This window comes from Aphelocoma coerulescens, assembly GCF_041296385.1.
Source record: "Aphelocoma coerulescens isolate FSJ_1873_10779 chromosome W unlocalized genomic scaffold, UR_Acoe_1.0 ChrW_unloc_scaf_1, whole genome shotgun sequence".
NCBI classification, from domain to species: domain Eukaryota; kingdom Metazoa; phylum Chordata; class Aves; order Passeriformes; family Corvidae; genus Aphelocoma; species Aphelocoma coerulescens.
The window spans coordinates 10634202-10645468 of record NW_027184080.1 but is presented as its reverse complement, the minus strand read 5'-3'; the positions used below and the strand labels follow the sequence as shown (position 1 = coordinate 10645468).

The 11267-nt window shown below is 45.7% G+C and overlaps 1 long non-coding RNA gene across 2 annotated transcripts; it reads right to left on the bottom strand.

The window, feature by feature from the left end:
* Positions 1-4645: 4645 nt before the first annotated feature.
* On the bottom strand, positions 4646-10997 carry LOC138102779 (uncharacterized). 2 transcript variants are annotated; one of them, XR_011147538.1, is made up of 4 exons: positions 9749-10997; positions 9009-9657; positions 5826-5946; positions 4646-4729 (listed from the first exon to the last, which is right to left on the bottom strand). It is a non-coding gene; the product is annotated as an uncharacterized lncRNA (long non-coding RNA). The 2 variants fall into 2 exon arrangements; XR_011147537.1 differs by lacking the exon at positions 4646-4729 and having other exon boundaries at positions 5491-5946; positions 9749-10996.
* Between the last annotated feature and the right edge of the window lie 270 nt (positions 10998-11267).

Genomic DNA, 11267 nt, shown 5'->3' with positions numbered 1-11267 from the left:
GGCACTTCTCACTGCAATGCAGCTATGTCTTGACCAATAACTTCTCATGTCACGTACACACAGATGTCTCTCTTATACCATCTACTTTCTTAACTTAAACTATATAAAATCACACTATTATATTTTAAAACCCTTCACCAAAACACCCAGTGTACAATTTTACTTATAATGATAGGAACACAAGTTTGTAATCCTTTTGCTTAAAGTCCACAAATCTCTGTCAATTAAGCCAGACCTAGTCTCTTCCATGGTTGTAAATCAAAGCCTCCTTTAATTGCAGGAGTTTCTACTCCTCTGTCTCCCACAGATGAGGAGACTACCAGACACACAACTCTACAGAATCGACCAGCAATAGACTACCTACTGCTTGCCCACGGACATGGCTGCCAAGACTTTGAAGGGATGTGCTGCTTCAATATTTCTTCGCACTCAACATCCATCCAGGCAAACATCCAGAAACTACAAGAACTAGTAAAAGACTTAAAAGTAGATAAGAGCCTAGACTGGGTCAATGACCTTTTTGGACGATGGGGAATAACGGGATGGATTGCATCTTTGATTAAGGGAGCTTTGTGGGTATTCATTGTAATTATTACTGTGTTACTTATGTTCTCTTGCCTCCTACGTTGCTGCAGAAAGGCTGCTGGGAATGCCTTTTTAATAAATACAGAAGGGGGAGTTGTGGGGTATGCCCAGCCCTTGCCCTGGAGGGATCTCTGCTGAGATAAGAGATTTCACAATTGCCCAGCAGGACTCCCTGGAAAGGCAACCACTTTGGTCACAGCGAGGAAAGGTGGACCCACAATCCTTTGGGAGACACTATGCAGATTTCTTTGTAACCCATTGGTCTGTTCCCATCCCAGATCCTCTGTAATCCATTGGTCCTTTACTGAACTCCTGTATCCCTATAAAAGCAAGCCCTCTGGCCCCTGTGGCTCAGAGAGGGTTTTCGTCCCGGGCTTTCCCCTTCGCCAGAGGGGACCCACAATAAAGCTACCTTCCATGCGGAACCAGCCACACGAGCCTTCTCGTCTCTCTCTCTCTGGTCTGGCTTGGCCTGGAGGCTGCCCTGCAGAGCTGAGCTGGAATCACGAGCTGATAATCACTAAAGAGCTGACAGCTTCTGCATGGGCCCTCCTGCCAGCAGCTGAGGGAAGACACCAGACCTCAGGAAGGCGATTCCTTTCGGGACCATCTCCCCTGACCGGTCACCTCTTCCTGGGTCAGAGCCTCGGACCCCACCACCAGCTGTAATATTCAGGGGGGTAAAACCCTTCAAAACAGGAGAGAAATATTCTCGGCACTCTGGGTTCCTACATCTTCCCCTCCTGTTTGAACCAAAAACACTTCCTTGACAGCTTTGTCCATGGCTCGTCTAGCACAGTGAAGTATACATGGCACAAATACTAAAAGAATTACAATAACAATTAAGACATACAAACCTATCTTCAAAAATTTTCTCCATAAGGGTGTAAGGTCAAACCAATTGAACAAATCATTCAACAAAGATCCACTTTCTTCTCCAAGTTTAGCTATTCTATCCTCTATGTAGGAGCTTGGGTGGGTTGGACGGTCGGGACGGACGGAGACGAGAGATCTCTGAAGTCAGATCTTGGAACATGCGGTTTATTGCAAAGGGCGTGGGTACAGGGGCACTGCTTAGAGCTGCCAGCCGCAGCTCGGAGCAGGCCCAAGAGAGCAAGAATGTAAAAGTAAGAACAAGTAGGTAAGAGCGGAGTCAGAGTGAGGGAAGAGGAAGTAAGTAAGGGGGAGAGAGAGAGAGGGTGAGAGCGAGAGAGACCGAAGTCCTCGTTAAAATACAATAAATCCTCTTCTGTACTGAATATTCTAATTCTCACTAGCCAATCTAGTACAAGATACAAATCCTATAGCATTTACATACAGCCTATAAGAGTTATTACATTACCATAGAGTGTTACATTTTAACTCCTAAAAACTACTCTTTGGACCCCTTCTGCTGAGCTAGTAGGGTCTGCTCTGACCCTTGGACCTGTCTGCAAGCAGAGGGTATTGTTCAATCAAGAGGGGATTACCTTCAGTCGGCCATACCATTGTTTTCCAGTTGTTCAGTAACTAAGACTTGGTATCTCAAAGGTGGCCTTCATTTCGATGTCGCTTATAGTTTTCATCTTCCCAAAATCTTTTGTTAGGCAATCATATTTATAAGGCTTTCCTGTTTCATCTTCCCCAACACTCTAATTGCCATATACTTTCATGGATGGATTTCGAATGATCCGACAAATTCATACAACACATACCTTCAGATTCTTCACATCCATGTCCATGCACTAATAGAAGATAATCAATTGCTGCTCTGTTTTGCAGAGTCACTTGTCTCACACTCTGAACATCAGTTAACATCACTCAGTGCGAGAGAGACAGAATGAGAGTTCTTACTTAGCCAACAGCCTAATTGATCCAATTGTCTCAAGGCTGCTCCTGCAGCAGCACCAGGTAAAAGGAGAGCTGCAGTAAACCTTTGTCCAAAATTCCAGGCTGCAAATTTGTCATTACAATCAGATGTATATTGCTCAACAAATCTTTTTTCCCTACTCTTATGTTCTTTTATCATTTTTGCGTTAGGCATTAGCAAAGAAAGCTTTCCAAAGCTGCATGGACCGCCTTTGACATTTGAGGGAATTGCAGGCCAAATTCTGTCCCCAGAAATGAGAAACGTCCCTTGTGGCAATTGCAATGGAGCCTGGTTGGACCGTGTGCTCATCTTTACTGTTGAATTGCACCAAGATGTTGCATTTCTACGTCTTTTGTAATTTGGAGTGACATCTGTTATCTTGTCTTTATTTTGTTTCCACCCTGGAGAACTGAATATTAAACAAAACTCCATCTTTATTGAACCAAGAATTTCCAATTCCTGAGGTTCATAAGGAGCCTCCGAAAGGGATTTGGTCCAAACATCCCAACTTTCCACTGGATTTGAACCGAATCATGAAAGTTTTAGATTAGCATGTTTGGAAGGTGGCCATTTGTCGGCTGGTAGACCAACCAAACATGTTGAGAATGGTTTCTTTGGCCTTGAGTGAGTTAGACCGATGGTATCTAGGCCTGATGCATTGGCCAGAGTCTCCCAGACATTTTCTTTTGGTTGTTTCACTGGGAAAGCTGCATTGCTTAAGGCAATCAGTGAGATGATAAGGCACAAGTGCAATGCCTGATTGAGCTTCATTCTCAACAGCTTTATCCCACATAGGAATCTGATCTGTAACACAACTTCTAACACACTCTTACATACAAAATTTGCACCATTAACTTTCCCACACTTTTGCATAAGACTCAGTCCACAATTCTTACACAGAAAGATCACTGATGTCTGTGGCATCAACAGTTGTGTTGACACTGATTCACATCTGCGTGCTCGCCTTCTTGTTCCCGGAGTAGATTCCGGCTTGTTTCTGGACTTGATAAGGTTTCATGTTTTTTGCTGGAATCCACTTCGGTCCTGCACCTGTTGAGACACAAGCATACCCTTTGCCCCAAATTATTAGTTGAAATGGACTTTCAATTTTCCCTGTCTCTGTATTTCTGATCTAAACCAAAGAGTTTGCCTTTAACTTTGCCTATATGGTGTTGGAAAAATGTCTAATTATAGGTGAATTTGGTTTTGCAAAAGAGCTGTTTAAAAAATTTAAAATGTACAGCACTTTATTCAAGCGCATTTGAGACGTAGCCTCTGCCTCCGCCCTTTTTCTGTTTATCCAAAAGGGGATTTTAAAGTTTGGTGTTCTCTTTCAATAATTGCTTACCTTGTAGGAAAATGAGGAACACCGAAGGAGTGACGTGCACCCTAACTTATTAAGAATTAATGTAGTTATTTTGCTATATAAGCTAGACTATTGTCTGGTTTTATCTTTTAAAGAACACCTAATGATGCAAATGCTTGCAGAAAATGCTGACATACATGTTCTAATGTCTCTCCCATATGCAGGGAAGCAAATACCGCATTGGAAAATGTATTCACTGGCAGATGGATATTTTTATATTTTCCAAAAAATGAGTATTTGACATTTGTCACTCTGTCAAGAGCCTTTTGAGCTTCAGGAGTAAGAGTCCGGGGAGACGTGATGCCACAGTCTCCTCTTAGCAAGTCAAAAACTGGAGCAAGTCCATCATTGGTGTTCTCCAAAATTGTCCTGTTTCAATTAATTTTTCCTAAGAGCTACTGTAGATCCTGCAGATTGTTGAAGCAGGTTTGTCATAGGTTAGCAAGCATAGTCCCAGAGGTGATGTCCTTGCAAAGGGGTGCTTACTGTTTCCTCTATGACCTGATAGAACCTATCAACTGGCCAGTTTGAATATGGACAATTCTTTAAGCCACATAAAGTTGTGACTGCCTCTGTGATACACACTTAAGAATAGACAAACTCCCCCCCCCAAGCTCTCTCTCATTTCTGGCTCTGGGACAGGTGGCTGCGGGGCCCGAGCAGGACCCAGTGGGCCAGGCCAGGCCCTGCTCGGGCCGGGCCGGGCCGGGCCATGGCTCCAGGACGACCCACCCCCAGCAGGGCTGTGGGCAGCCAGAGCGGCTCAGAACCACCACCCCCCCCCCCCCCCCCCCCTCCACTGCGGCCAAGATTTCAGCAAAGCGGCACCTCTGTCCGGCAGAGGTCAGGTGACCAACAGCGATAAACCACATTCCAGCTGCAAGGCCGAGGTGAGATTAACCCTTTTATTGCTGTGAAGAGCTGAAAACCTGAGGGAAGAGAGAGAGGAGATGCTTAAAGCTGAAATTCTGTTGTGAAGCTATGATATATCAGAGTATCCTGTTGTAATTTCATGAAGATATGGGGGGTGGAGTGTTCAACTCGTAAGCAAAAGCACCTGTGCTGAGATAGGCAGATGCTGACACAGCTGTAATTTCATGAGAAGTTTGGACAGGGAGGGATGGACCAGATTGTTACAAAAAGGATAGGATATTGGATTTAGAAGTAGTAAGGCTAAGGCTCTGCTAGGCTGTAAGGCCTCAGGTGTAGAAATAGTTCTCTTGGGAAACAGGAATGGAATGTGCTGGGTGGGGAAGTTAGGAGTAGTGAATTAGCTGGGCATGGAGAACATGTCTAAAAGTAAATAGTTCTGGGTTGATATATGTTGCATGCAAGGGGGATTTCAGTGGTGGGAGTTCGTTGAGCATTATCTAAGACTAGACAACCATGCAGATATATGGCTTAGGGTATGATTATCAATTGTTAATCCTTGTGATGTATGTTTTACTTTGAAAATTAAATTTTGTATGTGTGCCAATGTTTGAAACTGTATAAAGAGCTGAGTGAAACGATAGGTCTTTGGGAAGCCTGATTTGGGACACCAGTCCCCAGGTCCCCGGGCCCTGAATAAAGCATCGCATAAACTGACTCTCTGTTGGTTTGTGTTTGTGGTCGGTGGGCAACAGTTTTCTGGCGACCCAGATGGGACTCCGGGGGTCGTAGGGGCGATTCGCGGGGTGATCTGCTCCGTGCCGGCACCAGGTGATTTCTGGGGAGACATCAGCCCGTGCCCGACCCCGCGTCCGACGGACAACCGTGAGGTAAGCCCACAAGGTGCTTTATTCCTTTTAAACCGGTGGTGGTAGCCTGCCCGGTAAGACGAGTCTCTACTCGCAGGGTTGGGGCATTGGTTTGGGATTATAAAGCCTAGGCGCTGGCCGTCAGACAGAGCGAAAGCTTTGCAGAGCCAGCCCTTGCTTCTCGCGGCGACGAGATAAGCAAGGAGGGAATTGGATATTGTGGTAATTGGTATTGGTATTAGTCTGTGTGTTAATTAGTTGTGTGCATTATTGTGTGGTTGCATACCTCTGGAATGATGCCGTTGCGGGTGTTTCGGGCTTTGTCAAGTTCAGATAAGGATATTCCGGAGGATTCTCCCCTCGGGTGTTTGCTAAGTCATTGGAAGGAGGGTAAATTGGGACGGGAGCTGCGGAAAAGAGAATTGATTGATTATTGTAATAAGGTATGGCCTGAATATGAAACTGGGGGGATGCAGTGGCCGTGGAATGGCACTATTAATTCTGAAATTATAACCCCCATGATGCGGTATTTACGGGAAAATGAGAAGTGGGATGAGATACCCTATTTGGATTTGTTTTATCAGCTAATAGGAAAAAAGGACTGGCAGAGGAAATGTGGAATGATGGTGTTAGAAACGGAACCAGAGGAATGCGCAGGTTGTAAAGAGCGAAGTGTACGGTTTTCTGAGCCTGAGGAGGATGTGTCTTTGTTGGTATCACCATCCGACCCAGTCAACCTCCCCCTCCCGGACTCAGATTCTTCGGAAGAGGAATCTGACTCCGAGGAAGGAGAGAGGGAACGATCCCGAACTCCCGAGCCCAGGGAGAGAGGGAGGGAACAATCCCGAACTCTGCTCTCCCAGCGTACTCGCAGAGGGCGTCTGGACAGGGGAAAAAGCGCTTCTCGAGCACATTTAATGGCCCCATTGCGAGAAGCAGTTGGACCAACAGGGGATCGGGTCAGAGTGAAAGTTCCGTTTTCCCCCAATGATTTAATAATTTGGAAGCAATCTGCAGGAGCTTATAGAGAAAATCCTGAAAAAGTGGCTCGGGTGGTGAAAATGGTAATAAAGACACAGAATCCAGACTGGAATGACCTACAGGTGTTGCTAGACTCGATAATGGATTCTACGGAAAAGGAGATGGTATTTAAAGCTATGTCTAATCGGGCAAGGGATATGATTCAGTTGCGAGCACCAGCACTACAAGGAATAGGGAATGTGAATGAAATAGTACCAAGGGAAGATCCAGAATGGAACCCTAATTCGGCAGAAGAGTATCATAGGTTGCAGGTTTATCAGGAGCTGTTGGTGGAAGGAATTCAGAGGGGAATTCCAAAGACTTTAAATTGGTCTAAGTTGTATGCGGTAAGACAGGATAAGGTAGAGTCACCATCTGCGTTCTTGGAGAGGCTGAAAGAAATAGAGCGGAGGTATACAGACTTAGACGTGGAATCGGAGGCAGGAAAACTGCAAATGGCCTTGATATTTATGGGACAGTCACAGGAGGATATTAGGAGGAAGCTACAAAAGCTAGAAGGGAATGATACTCGGGACTTGGAGAAAATGCTTGAAGTAGCATGGAAAGTGTACAATAATAGAGAGAAAGAGGCAGTGAAGAAGCAACAAGCAAGCATGTTGGCAGTGTTACAACAGGCAAGTCAGATGAATGTGAGAGGCCGGGGGAGGGGACGAGGCAGAGGAAACGGGGGCATGGGAAGAGGTGGTTTCGGAGGTTTTGTGAATCAGAATGTAGGGAACCAGATGAGGGGTAGGGGTAGAGGTAAATTGGGGCCCAATCAGTGCGCCCGATGCTTCGCCGAAGGTCATTGGAAGAATGAGTGCCCCCTCAATTTGGGGATGGGGACACCGATGAGTAACTTTCCAGGAAGGAATCCCATGAATCAGGGAATGAATGCGAATGATGGGTTAAACCCTTTCGCGCCAGGACCACAAGGTGTCGCTCAAGCCTTTATGATGGGGAGCTATCAAAATCAGAGCTGACTAGATAAAGATCTAAAAGTGGTCCTGGAAGTTGACGGGGGGCCCAGGGAATTTAGGGTAGATACAGGAGCCACTTTCTCTGCAGTCAATGAACAAATAGGACCGTTAAGTGATTCAGTTGTGAAAGTAGTAGGGGTGTTGGGGGAGGTGGTGGAGAGGTCATTCTTGCGGCCACTGGAAATCAAATTTGGAAACAAAGAATTGGATCACCAGTTTTTATATATGCCAAGCAGCCCGGAATGCTTGTTGGGGCGAGATTTATTATCGGCACTGGATGCAAAAATCATATTTGAGAAAGGGCGTGCTAAACTAGAAATCCCGGAGGGGAATCTGGCAAAACTTTTTGTGATTAAAGAGACAAAGACAGAGGAGATACCCCAGGAAATAGAGCAGGCAGTAGTCCCGTGGGTATGGGAAACAGGGACCCCGGGCAGATCCAGGGTAGCCGTTCCTGTGAAAATTGAATTAAAGGAAGGGGCACACCCGGTAAGAGTCCGACAGTACCCTATCAGTTTGGAAGCCAGGAAAGGAATTGCCCCAATGATCACGCAATTTATAGCATTAGGGATTTTACAAGAATGCGAATCGGAATTTAATACTCCAATCTTTCCGGTAAGGAAACCAAATGGGAAATACAGGTTGGTGCAGGACCTGAGAGCAGTAAATGCAATTGCCAAAGATATACACCCGGTGGTGGCCAATCCATATACATTGTTAACATCGATTTCTGAGAATTTTCAGTGGTTCACAGTGATTGATCTAAAAGACGCCTTCTTCTGCATCCCACTGGCCCCCGAGAGTCGACACATTTTCGCCTTTGAATGGGAAAGCCCAGACACTCGCCGCAAGCGACAGTTAACATGGACCAGGTTGCCACAAGGATTTAAGTGTTCACCCACCATTTTTGGAAACCAGCTAGCAAAGGAGTTAGAGGAATGGAAAACTACCAAGGTAAAAGATTCTCCTTTTTCTTATGTTGTTTTACAATATGTGGATGATATACTCCTGGGAACAGAGGAGCGGGGACTGTGCTCAAAGTTAACAATTGAACTATTAAACATGTTGGGTCAGGCAGGATACCGAGTATCCAAGGAAAAAGCGCAGCTGGTGCAACAGAAGGTGATTTATCTGGGATGTGAAATATCACAAGGAGTCAGGAGAATAGGGGTGAACCGCATTCAAGCCATCTGTGCGATCCCTGTACCACGAAATAATCAGGAACTAAGATCTTTTCTAGGAATGGTCGGCTGGTGTCGCCTGTGGATTCCGAACTTTGGACTTATGGCCAAACCACTATATGAAACAATCAAGGAACCCGAATTCAAGTGGGGTAAGACACAGCACAAGGCCTTTCAGGAATTGAAGCAAGCACTCAAAGAGGCCCCCGCTCTGGGTCTGCCTGACCTGACAAAAGACTTTCAATTGTATGTGCATGAAAGGCAGAGATTAGCTTTAGGAGTACTCACACAGCGATTGGGGTCATGGAAGAGGCCCGTGGGGTACTTCTCGAAACAGCTGGACATGGTGAGCGGAGGGTGGCCAGGGTGTTTGCGAGCAGTGGCTGCTACGGTAATCCTAATTCAGGAGGCACGGAAACTGACACTGGGAAAACACATCACGGTATATGTACCTCACATGGTCATAGCCGTCTTGGAACAAAAAGGGGGGCATTGGCTCTCCTCCAGCAGAATGATGCAGTACCAGGCTCAGTTGCGGGAACAAGATGATGTTGAATTGAAAATAACCAACCATCTCAATCCAGCAGAATTCCTTAGGTCCACCCAAGAGGAAGGAGAACTGGAGCATGACTGCGTGGAGGTGATCGAACAAGTGTATGCCAGCCGTGAAGATCTGAAAGATGTCCCGATGGCAGATCCCGATGTGGAGCTGTTTACGGACGGATCCAGTTTTATGGAGCATGGAACCAGGTATGCAGGGTATGCTGTGGTGACACTCCAGGAAATAGTGGAAGCTAAAGCACTGCCTCCGGAAACTTCAGCGCAAAAAGCAGAAGTATGGGCGTTGGTAAGGGCATTGGTCCTTAGTAGAGACAGGAAAGTGAACATTTGGACTGATTCAAAGTATGCATTTGGTGTAGTTCACATCCATGGGGCTCTGTGGAAAGAAAGAGGACTTTTGACCTCTCAAGGCTCACAGATCAAACATAAGGAAGTAATAATTCAGTTGTTGGAAGCTGTACACTTACCTAAAGCAGTAGCGATCATGCATGTCCGAGGTCATCAAGCAGACTCCGGGAAGGAATTTCAGGGGAATCGGATGGCAGATGAAGCTGCGAAAAAGGCAGCCAGATTGGTCTGGACTCAAATGGCTCTGATACCGACAAGAGAAAATCCCGCTGCACCTTATTTGGAAGAGAAACCGTGCTACTCTCCGGAGGATGAACGGTTGGCACAATTCACTGGAGCAAGAAGGAATGTTGTAGGATGGTATGTAACACCGGTCGGACAAGTTATACTGCCAGTGGGATTAATGAAAGTAGTCATGGAAACTGAGCATAACAAACTCCACTGTGGTGCAGAAGCATTGGTAGAACATCTAAAGAAAATAGTACTCTCTAATTCGATGATAACAATGGCCAAAAGAATAAATGCCACCTGCCCGATTTGCATTAAAAATAACCCGTTGGTTAGAAGACAGGTCCAAATGGGGAAAATACGTGTAGGGCCACAACCAGGGGATTACTGGCAAATAGATTTTTCCGAGTTACCAAAATCTCAGGCATACAAGTACTTACTAGTTTATGTGTGCACCTTTTCAGGATGGCCCGAAGCTTTCCCTTGCAGGACGAACCAGGCCAAGGAGGTAGTGAAAACCCTTCTCAAGGAAATTATTCCGAGGTTTGGGGTTCCTTTAGGAATATCATCAGATAGAGGACCACATTTTACTGCAGGAATCGTGCAGGAAGTTTCTACTATTCTGGGAATTCAGTGGCACTTACACACCCCCTGGAGACCTCAATCTAGTGGTCAGGTGGAACGAATGAATCAAACTCTGAAAAATCAAATTAAAAAGATTTGTCAAGAAGCTAAAATACAGTGGCCCCAAGCATTGCCTCTAGCCCTTCTGAGGATTAGGATTAAACCACGAGAAAGGATAGGGGTAAGTCCGTATGAAATTTTGTACGGCAAACCATATCATGCTGTAACCTATCAAGGGGACCCACATGTAATTGGGGATCAGATGATTGTAAATTATGTTTTGTCTTTAAATAAGACCCTTGCAGCACTGAGATCCACGCTGGAGTGGAATCGACCGTTACCTCTGGACACTCCTGCTCACGACATTCACCCAGGAGACCAAGTTTATGTGAAGAACTGGTCGGTGGAGCCTCTGAAGGAAACATGGGACGGCCCCCATCAAGTGATAATGACAACTTACACCGCCGTCAAGGTCGACGGGATCAACAGCTGGATCCATTACACACGGGTCAAAAAGGTCCCCTCCCGATGGTCGGTGGAACCCCCCCTATCTCCCACAAGAATGGTGTTCAAAGCCAAAAATTAATCCTGTTGTTGTTACTCTTGAGTAAAATAATAATTGTTGAAACCTTTGTTAAAATCACAATACCTGAATCAAGGGTGTGGGTACCAGAGAATTCAAATGTAAATCTCACATGTTTGTTTGTCGATGACCAGGGAGCTGGATGGGACAAAGTCAGGGCACGATGGAAATGGATCACCAAGGATCAAATTCAAGATAAAGGA